This window comes from Salvia splendens, chromosome 5 (genome assembly GCF_004379255.2).
Source record: "Salvia splendens isolate huo1 chromosome 5, SspV2, whole genome shotgun sequence".
NCBI lineage: Eukaryota > Viridiplantae > Streptophyta > Magnoliopsida > Lamiales > Lamiaceae > Salvia > Salvia splendens.
In genome coordinates, this window is record NC_056036.1 from 33,202,615 (window position 1) to 33,222,698 (window position 20,084).

Sequence of the window (20,084 nt, forward strand, 5' to 3'; positions counted from 1 at the left end):
ACAACAGTGAAGTAAAATCATGCTAAGAGTGATGTGTTTTGTAAATAACAGTGAAGTAAAATCGTGCTAAGAGTGATGTGTTTTGTAAACAACATTGAAGTAAAATAAAGTTAAGAGTGATGTGTTTTGTTAACAACAGTGAAGTAAGATCATGCTAAGAGTGATGTGTTTTGAAAACAACAGTGAAGTAAAATCATGCTAAGAGTGATGTGTTTTGTAAACAACAGTGAATTAAAATAATGCTAAGAGTAATGTGTTTTGTAAACAACAGTGAAGTAAAAATCATGCTAAGAGTGATGTGTTTTGTTAACAACAGTGAAGTGAAATCATGCTAATAGTGATGTGTTTTGGTAACAACAGTGAAGTAAAATCATTCTAATAGTGATGTGTTTTGTTAACAACAATGAAGTAAGATCGTGCTACGAGTGATGTGTTTTGTAAACAACAGTGAAGTAAAATCATGCTAATAGTGATGTGTTTTGGTAACAATAGTGAGGTAAAATCATTCTAATAGTGATGTGTTTTGTTAACAATGGTGAAGTAAGATCATGCTAAGAGTGATGTGTTTTGTAAACCACAGTGAAGTAAAATCATGCTAAGAGTGATGTGTTTTGTAAACAACAGTGAAGTAAAATCATGCTAAGAGTGATGTGTTTTGTAAACAACAGTGAAGTAAAATCGTGCTAAGAGTGATGTGTTTTGTAAACAACATTGAAGTAAAATAAAGCTAAGAGTGATGTGTTTTGTTAACAACAGTGAAGTAAGATCATGCTAAGAGTGATGTGTTTTGTAAACAACAGTGAAGTAAAATCATGCTATTATGCCCATAACCAACTCCATTTGTTATTTCCTATTATGCCCTTTACACGGTTAACATGATTTAAATTTTAATGTTTCAGCTTAATATGTGAACCGCTAGATCAGTGCAAATCGACGGTGGAGATTAAGAAGGATAAAAGATTTATTAGGTGAAAAGGATTTGAATACAATCCTAACGAGATAATTTTATAAAGATTCTAACGAGATATCACTTGCATATGTTCTGATGTCAAAATTTGATATTCAAATATCAAATTTTGACATCAGAACATATGCAAGTGATATCTCGTTAGAATCTTTATAAAATTATCTCTAAGTTGATATATTTTGTGTAAAAAATGATATGAATTGAGATAGTTATAGTCATTTAAAGTTTTGAGATATTTTTTAAAAATTGGTTATAACTAACTTTTTGTTAATTTACATTAATACCCCTAATTGACATTTTTTGTGTATCGTATTGATATTCGTGGATGAATGATCTTCTACCTTGATTTAGTGATCTAATGCCTATCATGTAACGACCCAAAATTTCATAAATTTGAAAATTAGTTAAAATGCAATAGAAGTCGTTAGTTAAATTAGAAGTCTAAGTGAGTGAAGTTTTGTGTGCCGGACTAGTAGGAAAATAAATAGATTTGAAATGTGTTTACGTTAATATTATAATGCAAAATCTAAGTTGTGGGGTTTTAAATTTTAGAAATAATGTGTTTTGAAAAAGGATAACTGCCTTAAAAGTCACCAACTTTGCCCAAATTCTGATTTTTCCCACGACCTTTAAAATTGGCGTATAAAGTCATCAACTTCGTCGGGTCACTGGTATATCCCAAATTGACCCAATGTAATAGCCGAGATCCAATTTCTCGAAATTCATGAAATAAAGACTAGAAATTTATTTAAGGAAGATGAAAGGGTATTTAATTATATTCTTGAGTGAACCAAACATGATAATTAGAAGTTCCAAGTTAAGCTTAATTTCACAAAATGCTTGACGACAAAAACAAAGACAAACGAAATACTCGCCAACTAGCTATTTCATATTGAAGAAAGTTACATGTAGAGCTACTCTTCTACAATATGAGGAAGGAGTGTGAACTAGCTACGACATGTTTAACACCGGTTGTTGCCTCAACTGCCGACGGATGATGGGCCGAGGAAATGAGCTAATAGCCGGCAACGAATAGTCTCTTTTCCCTGCAAAATGCAAATAAGTGAGCCAAGGAAAACGAGGAAAGGAAGCGGCAACTTACGACTGATGGGGGAAGGGTAGTACTACCTTTCTATGAGTGGGAAGGAGCTGCACATAAAGATGGCAGACAACCCCTGCAGCGGACTGCACTCTACGGCCAAGGCTGCCGCGAGTCCGGCGAGGGAAGAGAGGCTGCAGCAACACCCTGCACTCCTGCCACCTGCCCCTGCTTCACCTTACACCTGCAAAACCGTAAAAAGACCTCAGTGTTTATGCTGCAAAAGAATAGAGAAATAGGACGCTGCAGAGCTACAGTTAACAACCACCCCAGCCCTATGTACACACTGCAGAAATCAAACAAGAAACATAATTTCAAGAGTCCTTTTTGTCCCAAGCTAAACACCAAGCAACATTAATTAAAAAGTACTGCAGGATCATGAAGGGAAGATATGTGGCATATGGAAAACAAAATGGGAATCGGTTTTTGTAACAAACATGAGTACACTCTCACAACCAACAAAAATGTCCCTGCAAGAGGATCAAGAGTAGCAGATTTGTAGTTACCAAATCACCTATAAAAACCCCACCATACACCACAACACTTTCTCATTTCCATACTTGGAAATCTCCTAGAAGTTAGAATAGTGGTGTAAGTCCAGCAAGAGAATACCTTACAAATCATGGTCCCAACAGGTAATCAAAATACTCCCCTCTGCATCATATTCGAATCTCATACTCAAGAACTTAGAGCTTTAGATTTCCCGCATCACACAATTTTGAAACAAGAACAATCATAGACTGCCTCAAAGCTTATAATCTCAACAGTAAGCTCAAATAATTAGACTAACAGAGTTGCTATCTAAACCATAACGCATTATGCTAGAGAAGACAATAGAAGTCTTAACTTATAGAAAGGGGGGGCTTAGCTTTAAGGCAGAGGGGCTCGGAGACCACCGGCGACGGCGAAGCCGCGAAATCAGCCACGGGAACTCCCTGGTGCAGCGGCGACCTCGAACCAGCGGTGCGAATCGACAGCGACGGCTGATGCCTCGCGAAGCGTCGGCGAGCACTGCTGATTCCAGCAGCTGCTGTGCGAGCGCCGGAGAGGAGATGACGGCGACGCTGGTTCCTTCCTCCGGTCTAGACCCCCGTCTCAGTTGGAGGATTGGATTCATATTTTTGTTTGCTCCAGATTGGGGACGTAGTGAAAAGCCAGAGAGAGGCGAGGGTTCGAGAGAGGAAGGAGAAGTAGGATCCGGTACAGTGGCGATGGAGCTAGGGTTTGCCTATTTCATTTGGGGTTTTTGAAGAAGAAATGAGAAATTGGGGAGAAGAGAAAGGAGAGAGGCAGTAGACGGATGGGAGAGTATTTTTTTTACCAATTGGGCCATAGTTAAATTTTATTATGGGCCTCCTCCCTTAATAAAAGAAAAGAAATGAAGATGAATAGAAGAGATGGTTTGGGGCCATGGTATAAAATTTACTGGGCCGAAATCTAATTAATTCGGGCCATCAGATTTAATAATCTGGGCCATAGCTCTTCAAATTAGATTGAGACACCACCTCAAGTAAATTCAAAATTTAAGAACAGAAATTTCATTGAAGCCACAGAGGAAGGAGAATATTAGCCGTGATAAAATAAAATTCAGTAAATACTTAGACGGGAACTTTATTAGCCAAGAAAGTATTTCAAAATACTTCAGATAATCCGGGAATTTTTTTTATACCCGAACAGTTCGGCCAGATTCCGAATAAATTAAATCGCCGATTTAATTAAGAGATTGAGATTGCTAATTTTTAGAAAGAAGAGAATAAAATAATAAGCACACGCTTAGGCATGCATTCATGCAAGATGAATAGTTACCTAAAGCCTAATTTAAGTATATTAATTTTGTAAAGGAACGTCGTCGCTCGACGCGTAATCTCAGGACAGGAAAAGCACTCGTTCGAAAGAGTTTAAGCAGACAAGGTGGGCTTTCTCTTCCTTCTTTTAAAGCGTGTTTTATGTGAAAACATGATTATTTGAATGAGTTGTCATACCATGTTTTTTTTTATGATTGCCTATCTGTTGGCGATGCCAACCCAATTAAATCGAATTCGGGTCCCAGTAGGTCAGTAAATCCTACTCGGACTAGTGTACACATACGGACTGTGAGCTAGCGCCAGGTTGGCCAGTCCAGGGGTCGTGAGCTAGCGCCAGGTTAGCCGGCCCTGTGATCGTGGAATGTGGCCACATTCCCGATTCACGCATGGAGATATGGTATATCATCAGAAGTTTAAAAGACCGCAGTCTATTTTCAGAAAGAAACAACAGTTTTAGTGACCGGGACTTATTTTTAGAAAAACCCCGTGTTCACTCAGCTTGGCAGGCAACTAAAAGAAAACAGTTTTTGGCATGAGCCCACTGAGTGCATCAAGTACTCAGCCCTGCATATTGTTTTCCTTAATGTGCAGGTTGATCGTTGTCAAGGCCGAGGAGGTGTTGAGACAGAAGGCTAAATAAGTAGGAAGATAGCTGGTGTAGTATGTCTTCATACATATTATATCTGTCTTGGTACTCTTCCGTTGCGCAAATTTAGAACTTGCTTTTAGCAAAGACAATTGTTCCATAACTACTCTGATTCAGTATGATTTGTACCCTCAACACATTTCAGACAATGTTTCCTTTGATTTAAGCATCTTGATGAGTTGAGACAGTTTCAGTAAGTTTTAGTCGCGATATAGCTACACTTTCTTTGACTATGGATATGTGGTCGTGACACCCGACCCTGTGTTTTCCGGCAACTAAGTGTCCTATGTGGCATGCCTGAATGTTGACATGGATGGCATCAGAAAATCGTAAAACGACGTCGTTTCTAACACCTAAAACGACGACGTTTCATCCCTTTAATCTGCAATTAGGTTTAAATCAAACCTAAAATTGAACCCAAAATCAAACACTCATCCTTCAAATCGCGATTCATCCACACACTGTCGATTTTCAGAATCAAATCGTGATTCATCCTACAAATCTGCTGCAATCTCGATTTTCCTTCCATTTGCGGCGAACGATTCACCTGTGACAAGGTAAGATCATAGCTTCATTTAGGGCTTGAAATCCCGATTTTTGAGAACTCACATTTGAAATCCCAAATTTTGAATATGCGATTGATTTTGTTGGATTTAGGGTTCGATCTAGGGTTCAATTTTAGGGCTTGCTTGTAATCCCGATTTAGGGTTCAATTTTGAATATGCGAATTTGTGGTTCCCGATTTTTGGTTGGATTGGGCGATTTCGAATGTGCAATTGGAAATTTGTATTTAGGGTTCATGACTGTGGTTTTGAAATCCCGAATTTTGAATTTGCAATTTAGAGTTGTGTTCGTTTCTGGGTTCCAAATTAATGTTTAATCCAGATTTAGGGTTCATGACTGGTGTGAATGTTCAATTGGGTTAATAGTTGTGGTTTTGGTGTAGGATGTCCACGTCTTCCTAGAATTCGAGCAGAATGACTTGGCCGAGGTTTGAGGTAGTGGTCTGTGATCACGGTCTTGAAGCTGATGTGGTGACATCAAATACAGATGCTAATCCCGGATGACGCTTCTATCGTTGCCAAGTCTGGAAGGAGGACGATTGCAAATTCTTTCATTGGATTGATCCATCGTTGTCACCGAATCAAGAGTACTTCTTTAAAAAATTGAAGATGGATAGGGGCAACGTGCAAAGAGCATTGAGAGATAGAGTTGCTAAGCAGGATGCACTTGACGAGAGCGTCCGTTCCAAAACCGCTGAAGTTGAAGCACTCCAAGGTGTTGTCGCAGATTTGCAGCGTCAAAACCGGAACTTGAAGGTTGTCATTTGCATTTTATGTATCGTCATTTGGATATTGTCATAGCTTATCTAATAGAACTCCAATGTAATAGTCTATGCAAGTTGAACTCCAATGTAATACACTACGGAACCAAGAACATTGTAATGATTTTTCCCCTATGAATGCATTGAGTTATGAGTTCAAAAACAGCTTATTGTTACTTCTGGGACTCCGCTTGGTAGCTACCTTTGTCGATGGTTAAAGTGCATACCATTTGAAACTATAAGCATTAGGAACTTTGTAATGATGGAAACTGAAAGGAATTGTTGGTATGATGTAAGTTTGCAAAGACAAGGGTTAAATACACATAATAGTTTGGTTTTTTAGTGTAATACACCTTGTTTACACATAATAGTTTGGTGCCACAAACACATGGTTTACACATAACAGTTTGGTGCCACTAAACACACGGTTTACACATAATTTAGCACCCAATCATATATAGTTTGGTGTTCACAAAACACATTGTTAACACATAGTTTGGTGCTCACAAAAAAAAACATTGTTTTCTTCCAAATACAATTACTTCCCAATTCCAAATACATAAGGTGTCTTCAACCATCTTCAACCATTGTTGTTGTTGCTTTGCTGTGTGGGGATTGAGGCATCACCTACTCCACGGTCTCCTCCACGGCCTCCACCACGTGCTCCAGTACGGCCTCCACCACGGCCCCCTCCACGACCTCCCCTTCTTCCAGCTCTCCATGTTATTGCGGTGGTACCACTTTCTGCATTGGATGGTGTCTTGCGAGGCCTTCCCATCTTGGCCTATAAGTTGAGTACTTGCAATGTTAGTAATAACTATAACAAAATAGAGCGTACGTTGATCAAAACTAGAGTTTAATACATTTGGCTTAGGTAAAACTTCAACTGGATCGTTTTTGCAAGTTCTGGAGTTGTGGCCTTCTTGGAAACACTTATGGCATGTCATCACACATATTTTCCTCATTCTATTGGGTCTGGCTGGATCCTTCTCGAATGGATCCCTCTTTCTCACCTTCTTGGGCCTACCGGGCATCTTCTTCACAGATGGAGGTACAACCTGGTACCCATTTAATGCTGGCAACCCATATCCATAGGCCAACTTGTACTTGCTCAAGGAGAAGTATTCATGTACATAATAATCAACATTCTGCTTAAGGAAATGAATAGCAGCGCATGTGTGACGCCCCGACTTTTCCTATTTCTTTTAAGTTAGTTTTTGGATGACCGTCAAACTTTTAGTCGAATATCGGTTTTTAGAGTTTATGGAATTATTTTTTTTTAGCTCGTGTTTTCCTTAAGCCTTACTTGATTAGAGAGTAGAGAATTTTAAGTAGCAATGGAAGTCGAATTTTGTGAATTCTCAAAATTATTGGAGATTTGTGTTGCATAAGAAATCGAGGAATGTTACACGTTTTTTGAGGAGAAAATAGAATTTAAATTTATGTTTAGCCAAAGAATAAAATTTTAGAGCCTATAATGTTTTTTTTATGTACCCAGCCCAATTTTCTTTCTATGAAACTACTTTTGAAGAATCCAATATGAGACCAACCGTAGATATGCTCAAATCTACTCAAATCTTGCATTCAAATCTCTTCGCAGAGAATTAGGAGGCATTCAGTAACAATTTCATAAATCCGAGAGAGAATTTCTAGAGAAACCGCCTTTCAGGTAAAATCTTCACCTTCACCGCTGAGACATTCGTCCATACTGCCGAACATATGCATTATTACACACACAAACCCAACACGTTTTTCATATATAGGAGTATAACTTTCTTTAGCAATAGTCAATCGACTTAAGAAATTAGAGAAGAGAGTTTGGGAGTAAAGATCCTAATTTGATTTGGGAAAGGAGGAGAAGAAAGAGGGAAGGTAACGACGGAGGAATGACAGCAGGCAGAAACGGCGGCCGGTCTTCGACAGTTAGGGGCTGGGGTCGGCGAATAAACGTAGGATGGAGGAGAAAGAAATTGAGAGAGAGTGCGATTTAGAGAGACGAGTTTAGGATTTTCAGTTTCGAATTGGGAATTTTATTTGGGACTTAACGAGAGGAGGATTGTGTGTTGGAAGAAGAAGGTGAGATGTAGGGGAGAGAGAGAGAGAGAGAGTTGAAATTGGGGATATAAAAAGAAAACGTAATATGATTGGGATGAGTATTTTAACTTAGTTGGTTTGTTTAATTTTTACGAGTTCCTTTTTTTAATTTTAGGATTTTGGGCCACTTGATTTTATTTTTTATGTTGGGCCGGCAGTGGTAGTTTAGTAATGGGTTGGAGTATTTTGTTTGGTTGGCTATGTTAATTGATCCCTACCGATTAATTAAGAAACTCTTGACCTGGTGTTCAACGGAGCTTTTAAGATACGTTCCCTAAGAAGAGACCAAGGACAAAATGAGCACTCACTTAGGATACATACATTCTTTTAATTAGATGTTTTCTAGAGTTTTAATGAGCTTATTATTTTTATTTTAAAAGGATTTCTTTCGCAAGCTAGTTAAGGCGGAGTGAGAATTTTCAAGTTAAGAATTATAAGAGAACGAGGTGGGATTTCGAACTAAAGTTTTGCTGTGGGCTTTCTATCCTACATTATTGTGTAGGCTTACTTTTAAATTTACGCAATATCTTTCAAGTATGAGTTATGTGATTAAATTCCAAATATATTGTGTCATGCCGTATTTTGTTTTGTGAATGTGCCTATGTGATCGCCCTAGTGGGGAGTGAGTCCCTACTAGAAGTTATGAATTTAATCGAATTTGGGTTTGTCTAGGGAGTGAGTCCCTATTCAAGCTAGTGTACACAGAGGGGATCGTGCGCTATCTTTCGAGTTTGCCGGTCCAGTAATCGAGAATGTGGCCACGTTCTCGTTTTGCATATGAGGTTCAGATATGGTACAAGGAGAGAGAAAAATTGGTTGCAGCCATACTTTTGAGCGAGAAAAATTTTTGGTGACTTGGCCGTTTATAAAACCCCGAGTTCACTTTTAAATGCTGACACAATATTTTATGAAAATTATTTTGCCATGTGTCAACTGAGTGCATCAAGTACTCAGCCCTGCATTTCTTTTTAAAATTGTGCAGGTTGAGTGTGACGGGTGTGGTGGGTGTTGAGCAAAACCATTGAAGAAATTTAAGTGTCTAGAATGTGTCATGTCTTCACACGTGGTATATTCCTTCTCTCAAATGCTTCCGCTGAGTAGTTGTCCTTCTTTTGAGTTCTTGTATCCCTCAGATAATATTCATTTTTGGAGTTGTTGATTGTTGAGATACTCTGATTTTATTCGAGCTATTCCCATTTGTTTCGAGTTATGATCGATTTGTGTTGTTTTCCCCTTTCTTCCTCGCTTCTTTAATCCTCCCCTAATCGCGATCAACCGTGTTTTCTGTCCTTAAAAAATGCGGGCGTGACAGCATGTGTGAAGACAAGGGATGCCAGTCAAATCCCATTTCCTACACCCACACTGCCTTAAGGAAGGAGTCACTACAAACCTATCCTCAAAGTGACTAACTTCAAATTTTCCCCCAACTACAGGAATGGTGGTACAGTTTCTACTTTCATAGACCATAGCTTCTATTTTTTTCCTCACTTTTGGACACCCAGTTGAATTGATCCCAGCACTCTCCATTTCCACACCCTTTCTATAAAGTCTCTCCATTAGTTTCGTTCTCATTTCATCTAGCATGTCTAACACATGTTTACTCCTTGCCTCCAGAATATAGGAATTGAAACATTCACAAACATTGTTTAGAATGGCATCAGAGCAGTTGTCAGGTGTTAGAAAAGCCTTACAGAATCTGCTCGGGTTCTTGTCCATTAAATCTGCATATGCATGTCCATCTTCCTTCTCCAGCTCTCTGCAAGCAATCTCATACTCTTCCATGTAAGTACTCCTAACCAGCTTCCAGAAAAGCCTTCAACAGTGGACATTTGTGTGTTTTTTTCCAGTTTGCATAGATATGCCTTGCACAATTTCTATGCTCAGCCAAAGGAAGTAGACTCTGTACTGCATTTTCAAGTCTCTATCAAGCAACATTGTAAGTGTCAACATAACAAAGCAGACAACAAATAACAAAGCAGGCAACATAACAAATAAGTTAGCATAGTATATACCTTTTGCTGATCACTGATAATGGTAATTCCTACTCCTTCACCCAATGTCAACTCTTCAACAAGAATTTTAATGAATCAAGTCCAGCAAACTTCATTCTCAGCTTCAACCACTGCCCAAGCAATGGGGTACATCTGATTGTTTCCATCAGTCCGTACAACGGTTGGCAATATCCCACCAAGATATGTCTTAAGGAATGCCCGATCTAGACCAATCACAGGTCTACATCCCTCGTTGAATCCCTTTCTTAGACCTCTGAAACCAATGTACACAGCCTTGAAAACAGCACCTACATCTGCATGTAGTTCAAACCTCCCTTCTCTGTCAGACTTACTTAACTCCAGAATATAGCTCCTCATTTTAGCATAATGAGCTTCCTCTGTTCCCCTTAGCATGTCAATTACCTTTCTCTTGGAGTGGTATAACCTCCACTTGGTTGCATCAAATGCAAACCGCTGCATCAAGTCCTTACCCAATTCCTTGCAACTGAACTTTGGTCTAAGTCTAAACACATGCAAGTATTTTCTGGCAATCCAATTAGAGGTCACAATCTTGTTTCTCATAGCCCTAGGACATGTGTGCTCTGGTTTAAGTTTATTTATTACTACAGTACCATGTATTGTATCTTCACTAGACTCCCAGAACAGAACCATTTGCAAGGACTTTTGCAATCTGCCTCAAATGCCTTCCTACTTGCTCTTTTAAAATGAATCTCCCAACCATTCTCAACTGCCTTGTCTGTCAGAGCATCTCTTGCTTGAAAACCATCAATAAAACCCATTCCAATACACAATTTCAAATTCTTATGATCGCACCGTGGATCATACATCACTTTAGCATGACTTTCCAACCTTCTTCTCCATTCATCCTGAGAATCAGTTGAGCTAGAGTACATATCACCTTCTTCAGAATTCTCCTCCTCGGACACATAGTCACTTTTCTTCCATCCACTGACTAAGCCATAGAAGATGTCATTAGTAACAACAAACTCTTTCTCCTTATTGTCTTTTGCTTTCTTGCTTTCTTCCTTCCCTGTGTGTGTTCCTCATCCTCAGACACCAACTCCTCAGCATCCATGTCATCATCAGTTTCCTCATCTTAAGAAGATGGTATATAACTCTCATCATCCTCACTATCATATCCATACCCACTCCCATACTTTGATCAGCCTTATCCCCCATACTCTCATCAGTTATATCTCTCATTCCCACAGATACATTTACAACTCCCACATCATCACCCAAATCCTCAGCTTCATTAATCCTACATCCCACCTCCTCACCCAAAACCTCAGCATCAAAATTCTTATCTGCCTCATCCTCAACAACACTCCTACCCACATCCTTAGCTGCATAATCCCTAGCTCCCACATCCTCACCCACACTCTTACCAACCTCCTTAGCTGCAGAATTCCTAGCTCCCCCACTCTTACCCACACTTTCAACCACTGACTTCTGTGAAGAGTGGAACAAACTCTTCTTCATACTGCTTTCAACACTCTTCTCCATAATATCTTGGGTAGAAACTGACTTTAACTTGCCAGCCTTTGAAGTTGTTTCCTTTCTACTTCTTTTGGTACACTTACTCTTATTTACAGACTCAACATTACTCCTTTTCACTGACTCAAACTCAACCACTCGATGTCTGACAGCTTCATCACCCATAGTGTCCCTCCCACCCACGGATTGATCTTCGTCAATATGCTCTAGGCCACCCTTCTTCCCACCAACAACATACACATCACATACTTGCTCCTTAACTGTGGTTAGAAACTTCAGCATTAACATCACCTCTGCATCACCTTTGATGTTAATAACTCCATTTCCCACTTTCTCTTGAAGCTAAGTCTATCCCAGCTATCTAACCCTAGTTTGTTCAGTTCATCCACTAAGTCGAAGTAACCAAATCTATCTAGATCAAACCCACTGCCTTCCCACATTTCCCCAACTATGTATTTCTCGCAAATCTTCCCATCAGGATTGAAAATCTCCCCATGGTAAATCCGAAGCAGAAAAGGCTTGCTGAAAAAATAAAAAAAAAAACAGAACCAAAGCATGTTTAAGATAATGTAAACTAAATTGATGCAAACTGGGGACCAACCAACGCTTTTGCTGTAAAAATAGCAAAGATATACTTACTGGTTGGGATTTGGCTTGTCTGGGAAGAAACCCGGCCACATCTCCATGTTGAGGAAACCTTACGCATAGCTCGTCGCCCGTCCATCGCCGTTGCAGGTAAGCCTATGGACTCGTCGTCGTCTTACTCGTCGTCGTCTTTCTCGCCGTCGCCTCAACGTCGCTCGTCAATTTAGGTTAATTAGGTCGCTCGTCAATTTAGGGACGAATTGGGGGAATTGGGGGTGAATTAGGGTTATTTTGATTTTTAATTTTATTTTTTAAATTTATTTTTTATTTTATTACACAGTCAATAATTGTTGACCATGTCAGCCTCCACGAGCCGGCCACGTCAATTAAAAATGACACGTCAGCTCACTCGTTGGCCGAAAAACCATCATGGGAAATCGGCGACTAAATGCAAAGTTGGTAACTTTATACACCAATTTTAAAGGTCGTGGGAAAAATCAGAATTTGGGCAAAGTTGGTGACTTTTAAGCCAGTTATCCCTTTTAAAAAAGATATAAGAATTGAAAAAAAAATTAATTAAAGAAATAGAAAAAGAAATTGGAAAATGGAATGAGATTTTTTATCTCAATTCCCCCCACTTACGGGAACCTTCTACACCCACATTTTCACTTTGTAGCACACACACCTCACTTTTTCTACACCCACACACCGTGACACACAGCCACATTTTCCTTCGTCGGCGAAGCTGATCCAGCAACCACCGTCCTCCAACCACCGCCGTCTCTGACTTTTCGTCTCTCTCTCTCTCTTTCAAACTCTCTTCCACTGCACGAACACAAATAGGACGCCCTCCGTCTCTTTCTTTGCGTCACAGCTGTCCGGCTGTTCCCTGCGCCACCATCGTCGATTTCCGGCAGCTCTAGGCTGTAATTGTCTCACATTTGTGTAAGAAAGTCTCTTAGAGCATCCACAATGCCGCCCTTCCCGGCGGACGTCGGAGAGGCTTCAGGAAAGGTCGCGCGGGACGTCCAGCATTGGGGCGGAGAGGGGCGGACACGCCCGTGGCTTGCGGACACGGGAGGGGCGCGGTCGTCGCGGGACGTCCGTGCCGACATCCGCCGCGACGTCCACCATTGCGGCGATGCGCAGACTTCCAATTTTTTAATTTTAATTTTTTTTGGTACCATGTATGTTTTTTTTAAATAAAATGGTTGCAATTTCTCCGTATTTGTGTCGAAATTTTAATTCCGTAAATTATTTAATTTGGTGAATTTGTGAATTTTTATTATTGTGGGAAGTCTGTCGGGATGTCCTTGGGGATATCCGTCACTGTGCAGTGGGATGTCCTTATGACGTGGCAGTGCAGTGGGAAGTCCTTATGACGTGGCAAGAGGTGTTTTTGGAATGTCCGCGGGGATGTCTGTCGGGACATCCGCACCACTGTGGATGCCCTTACACCTCTTATTTATTCAATTTCTTCTTCACTTAAAGCTATGGTTCATAATCAGGTTTTTCCCTAATTTGGAATTCAAGTAAATTAGGTGCAAATCTGCAAAATCTGACCTTTTAATTTCTGACTCCTTGCCTAGAGATAGTTGGAGGGATGATACAGGATGAAATGTTTATCTTGATGTGTGAATGTTGTAAAGCTTATGATTCTTCATTTTGGTTTGAGAAATTTGTTAAGCTGCTTGAGATTGACCATGGCGTTGATCTTTTACACACAATTTTCACCTTAATAAACATGAAATGTGTATTCTTGGCATGGGAAGGTTTGGGACAGCCCATACACGACATAGAATTTGGAGGAGTTTTATATATTTCTGACTGATTATGTTCACACTAATTAAGATGTGCGTGTTTGAGAATATCTATCATAAGATTAAGTCAAAGTTGGAGAAAAATGGTGAATCTGTATGCTATGTTATTTAATTTGGTCTTAGAACTCAAGTTTCTAATGTTATAGCTATAATTTGGTTACACGATTTTGTAATTATGTTGATGCATGGAATATATTTTGTAATGATGTTGATGCATGGAATATATATGTGAAAAGGTAAGGTATTACGAGCAAGGAGGAACAAGAATCTGGGATTTCGATGTCAAAGGCTCGTTGGACTTGAGGTAGTGTATTCTACATTAGGTCTTAATTCCTGAAATAAGTCTCTGTGAATGCATATCGAATATTGTGTGCTAATCAGTGATACAATCTGGATTTTAATATATTCATTTGATATGATATGGTCTGACTAATTTGCTGATGTGTTATGTCGAAATTATTGAGAATAAGTAGTGAAATGAGAATGATTATATTTGACTGTGTTTATGCCCCGTGCTTGAGTGTATTCTGTGGGTACAATTGCCATGCCATAGGACAGCAGCGCTGCATTATCTGTGATCACTCGTCTTCTGGATAACTGAAGTGAGGATCGTCTCTGATCTTACTCTGATCTGTCTCTAATATCTGATCTCTGCGGAGTCCTCTCGAGGACAAAACCTGCGTCTGTATCTGATTCTGTTTCTGATCTAGTCCGCGTACCCTAGTCTGTCGCTAAGCACTTAAAGGGGCTATATGTGTTTGAATATGTGAATATATTGATGATCTGCTTGCTTAAGCGTTGCATGTGTTGGTGGCTGGATACTATTGCTATATATTTTGTGTTTCACTCGATCATTGGTGTTATGCAATTTATTTTGTACTCTCATATGTGATTTATGAATTGATACGTTATTATGAATCTGATAAACTTCATTAAATCAAAGTTTGACGACATAAGTGTAAGACTTTACTATGGTTCGTTTCTGATACTAAATACACATGAGCATGAATATGACGATCGTTGGTTTAGTGTATTCTCGTATTTAATAATCGTGTAAACGTGTAGGTTGCATAACGGTTACTTAATTCTAGAAATTAGCCTCTAATGTTGAGTATACTACTGAGCTTGTTGAAGCTCATTCCTTTATTTTCCCCCTGCAGATTTGGTGGTCAGATTAGCTTCTTTGCTTCACAGCTGCTCAAGTCGAGTCAGTACCTAACCTTTTGTGTTTGAATAATTATTTTTGATATATTAGTTGTGGCATGTATAGGAAGTGTAATGTAAGTGGAACGATTTTGTTACTCCATACAAGTTTACTAAAATATGTGGAGTATATATTTGTAGATGGTTGTTGTTGTTGTATAAATACATATAGACTTTTGAAAACAGGTTTACGGCCTAATTTTAGATGTTATATAGCAGTTTTCTCGTTTACTAAGCAAAGAAAAATAATGTATCTATATATATAAAAAGATTTTCTATTAAATTCGAGTTTTGTACCAAAGTGTGATATCACTTATCCGAGATTATTAAATTAATCGGGTAAGCGGTGTTACATATCATTTAGTTGTAGTTAGCAATTTAAGAGGGAGTTAGCAGTATAACACACCCCTATATGATAATTATCGTTATTTTTTTATTATGATTCCTACATTTCATTTTGACATTATCATTTGGATCATAAGTTAACTATCACGTTTAACCTAAGATAACAAATATTTCATTTGTAACGTAATTTTATCAAAAATATATATTTATTATATCATATATATTGTCTCATCCGACCTCACGATTTTGAATTCCTAGATCCGCCATTGGATCCTCGTGATTCCTCGAATTCCTCGGCATGCTTGGTGAGTCACAGGTTCATCAGAGAGTGAAGCTAGCGAGCCGCCAGCTATGTTCGACCCTTCCTCCGCTACAGCTTGTCGACCCCCCATGTTGACTCCAAATTTCCTCCTCCAAGAGCGGCGCTTATCACCTCTTGTCGCTTTCAAGTCATCGCTTTCGTCATTGGCCAGCGTAGATCATGCACGACATAATGTTTGTCTTGGTTTGCATCAATGATACCATTTCTTAAATAGACAGACGGCGCCGAGCCTCCCATGCTAAACTAGGAATGGGGTATCGAAGCACACTTTAAAAAGATAGTTTAGGGGATATTTATAGCAAGCTTCCAAGTTTCTGTCATCTTCCGTATAATCAAAGCGAGGATCGTCTGCTATCTGTCATCTAATTTGTCTGATATGCACCCTCATGGGTGGTCTGATGATCTGCTATCTGATCTGTCTGCACCCTAAATGGGTGGTCTGTGCGGAGTCCTCTCGAGGACAAAATCCGATTTGCATCTGATTTTGTATCTGATATAGTCCGCGTACCCTAGTTTGTCACTAAGCACTTTAAGGGGCTATACTTGTTATGGTATGCAATGATGTATGTGATGTGTAGGCGTGTTGGTATGTGGATAAAAATGCAGTATGTGTTTTGATATGTGAGAATAATAATGATTGGTATATTTGTTTCTATGCATGATAATGTGCGAACTAGCATATGTGATCAAAACGTGTAATAATGTGTGAATATATGGAATATATGGTAACTTTGATATGATGTGTTGATATCTGGACTACGTAATTGGATTTTGTTATGTGATTCTATTCAGTTCAGATACTTGTTGTATTAAATGACAAATTCTGCTATAAGTCTCGATATGATGTCAAAAATGCTTTCCTTCATGGTGGTTTGGATAAACCTATCTATATGAAACAACCTAAGGGTTTTGTGGATCCAAATTCTCCCAATCATGTTTGTTTGCTTAAAAAGGCTTTGTATGGTTTAAAACAGTCCCTCAGACAGTGGAATATCAAGTTTAATACATGCATGCAGAAGTTAAGCTTTGTTAGAAGTACCTTTGATGCTTGTTTGTATGTGAAAAATCTTGATAATGTGTATGTGTTCTTGCTGCTTTATGTTGATGATATGCTCATCATGGGTCCTTGCATTGAGTCTATTAAACATGTGCAATCTGCTTTATGTGATAATTTTGACATGAAAGATCTTAGTGATGCAAAAAAGATTTTGGGGATCAATATCCTTAGGGATAGGAAGTCATCTTCTCTGGTTCTTCACCAGGAACCTTATGTGCAAAATTGTTTCTGTTCCTTTAGCTGCCCATTACATGCTGAGCAAGGACCTTTGTCCTAAGACTAAGTCTGAAATTAAAGCTATGAACAAGGTCCCTTATTCTAATGCTATTGGCTCTGTGATGTATCTCATGGTTAGTACTAGGCCTGACATTGCGTATGCTGTTTCTTGTTTAAGTAGATACATGTCTAATCCAGGACCTGTGCATTGGGAAGCTCTTAAATGGTTGCTTAGATATTTGAAAAATACTTCCAAGTATGGTCTCTGTTTTTCTAAGCATGATCAAGGTGTTGAGCTATGTGGTTTTGTGGATTCTAACTATGCTAATGACAAGGATAAGAAGAAGTCAACCACTTCCTATGTGTTTCAAGTTTGCAGGTCTTGTGTTAGTTGGAAATCCCAACTCCAGCATATTGTAGCCCTGTCTACAACAGAGTCAGAATATATAGCTATCACTGAAGCTATGAAGGAGGCAACATGGTTAAAGGGAGTTCTTTCTGAACTCAAGTTTATTAAATCTGCTCCTATGTTATATTCTGATAGTCAGTCTGCTATACAATTGTGCAAAAATCCTGTTTTCCATGATAGAACTAAGCATATAGATGTTAGGCTCCATTTCATTGGAGATATTGTGGAAAAAGGTGAAGTTCTTTTACAAAAGGTGCATACTGATAATAACCATGCTGATATGGGTACTAAATGTCTTGTTGTGGATAAATTGCTCTCATGCATCAAAAAGTTGCATTTTGATTTTGGTTGAGCATGTGCATGTCCCGGGGAAAGACCTTGCTGACTCATGAAGTCACTAGGCAACTAAAGTCCTACAAAACTAATTGGTTTACCATTTGGTGTTTTGTTAGGCAACCTGGTTTTCTTATGTAATGAACCTTGTGTTCATTGGTGGTAGGAATTCCTTGTAGGCTATGATGAAGCAACAGCTGACTAAGCCTCTCCCCATGTGCTCCCAATAGGTCCAAGGTGGAGAATGTTGGATATTATGTGGACTTTTATTGGTGTGGACTTATGTATTAATTGAATTGGGCTGGCCTGATTTAATTAATTGGATAGGCCCAAACCCTTGGTGAGTTTGGCCCGTTCTGTGGCTAGTCTGTTACTTACCTGATGAAGCCAATGGCTGCCATGTAGCAGCTCCACGCGGATCAAGCGTCTAGGTCGTTGGATTGATGAGTGTGTTTGTTATTAGTCTGTTACTCCTCTCTTTCTCATTCATTCTCTCTTTCTCTCTCTTGCGATAACTCTCCGCCTTCTCTCTACTCTCTCTCCCTCTGGTTTTCCGGCCTTGTTTGCCGGTCATCTTCTCCGATCTCTTAGTTGTACCGATGATTCTCGGTTTTAGAGAGGTCCATCGGATTAGATCTTGAGTTGGGCGATTTCTTCGGTGTCCTTCTCAGATCTAGGGTTAGGTCCAATTCTTATGTTGGATCTAGTTGTGATTGGAGATATTCTGGAGGGTTCTTATGTTGTGAAGCGGTGTAAGGGATCTGTGTTGATCCGTGTGTTGAGTAGGCTGTGTTGGCTGGTGGTCGGTGAAACTAAGGTTTCTGGCCACTGTGTTCATCAGTGCTCATCTTGTGACTGTCGGTTGAAGCTGTGGGGAGGTCCCGGCATAGTCGCCTGTTGCGACCTGAGCCATATTCCAGTGCTTGTGACCTTGTCTCTTCGAGTTCTGTTCTGTTTTGATCCTTAGGGATCTTATCTCTGTTATTGATTCGTTTACTAAGTGTGCAGGTATTGTTGGAAGAGATGGAGTCTCAAGTCCAGTGGTGTACTTGAGATTAGTCTAGGGTTTCCGATTGTAAATCTTGTTCTTAGTCAACTTGCAATCTTAGAGTTGCGTTTGTATCTGGCTTGTGTCTCTGAGATTAGCCATCTCATAAGGCCATCTGCAATGGCGCCTAGCGCACCGCCTAGCCGAGCGCCGGCGCTAGGCGGTCCATTGCAACCGCTCAGCAGATTTCGGAATTAAAAACCGCCGAGTGCTCGGCGGTTTCGCAGCGCTATGCGGTGCACTGGGCGATCCGCTCGGCGCTATTGCAGCGCCCGGATCACCTAGCGCACCGCCGAGCAGAATTTTTTATTTTTTATTTTTTTTTCGAAACACTATATATACACGATTTGCACGTCATTTTCATTCGCACCACTTGTTTTAACTAGTACCCTCTCTATATTAATTTTTGTACAAGATCAACACCGAGAACTGAGTAACGCCGGTGGTAGTAGTGGTGGTAGTGGTGGGGATGCTGAGGAGTACGATCGTATAATGAACGAAGCGCTAGAGGCCTATACGAACCGTGAGATTGATCGATGGATGCAGAGGGCCTTGCAGCCGGCGGTACCTCGACCTCGCCCAGTGTCCACCGCCGAGAAGTGATTGATCGTGATCACGTAGCTGCACATCAGCGCCTATACGAAGACTACTTCGCACAGGAGCCGCGGTTCAACGCCAACCATTTCAGGCGCCGTTTTAGGATGAGTAGGGCCCTGTTTATGCGTATTGTTAACGCTTTGGAGCATCGATATCTGTATTTCCGCTTCAGGTGCGATGCGGCTGGCAGACCCGGCCACACACCTATTCAAAAGTGCACTGCGGCAATCCGGCAGTTGGCCTACGGCGGCGCGGCAGACATGTGGGACAAGTACCTCCACATCAGTGAGTCGACTGCCCTTGAATGTATGAAGTATTTTTGTCTGGGCGTGATTGAAATATTCAGTGATCAGTACCTTCGAAGCCCTACCCCCGAAGGCTGCCAGGATCTTTTGCGGATGCACGGAGAACAGCATGGGTTCCCGGGGATGTTAGGCAGCATAGATTGTATGCATTGGGAGTGGAAAAACTGTCCCGCTTCCTGGAAGGGGTTCTACACGACCGGCTACAAGGGAAAGAATCCCACGATGATCCTCGAGGCCGTAGCTGATTACCGGCTGCGGATTTAGCATGCGTATTTTGGGATAGCCGGTTCGAACAACGACCTCAACGTCCTCAACTCGTCGCCACTTTTCAACGAGCAGTGCCAGGGTGTCGGTCCGGCCATCAGTTTTGTCGCCAACGGCAACGGGCATGATATGGGCT

At 40.2% G+C, this 20,084-nt stretch overlaps 1 long non-coding RNA gene across 1 annotated transcript; it reads right to left on the bottom strand.

The window, feature by feature from the left end:
* Positions 1–1,710: 1,710 nt before the first annotated feature.
* Positions 1,711–3,377, bottom strand: LOC121805141. Its single transcript, XR_006051267.1, has 2 exons — positions 2,096–3,377; positions 1,711–2,013 (listed from the first exon to the last, which is right to left on the bottom strand). It is a non-coding gene; the product is annotated as an uncharacterized LOC121805141 (long non-coding RNA).
* Between the last annotated feature and the right edge of the window lie 16,707 nt (positions 3,378–20,084).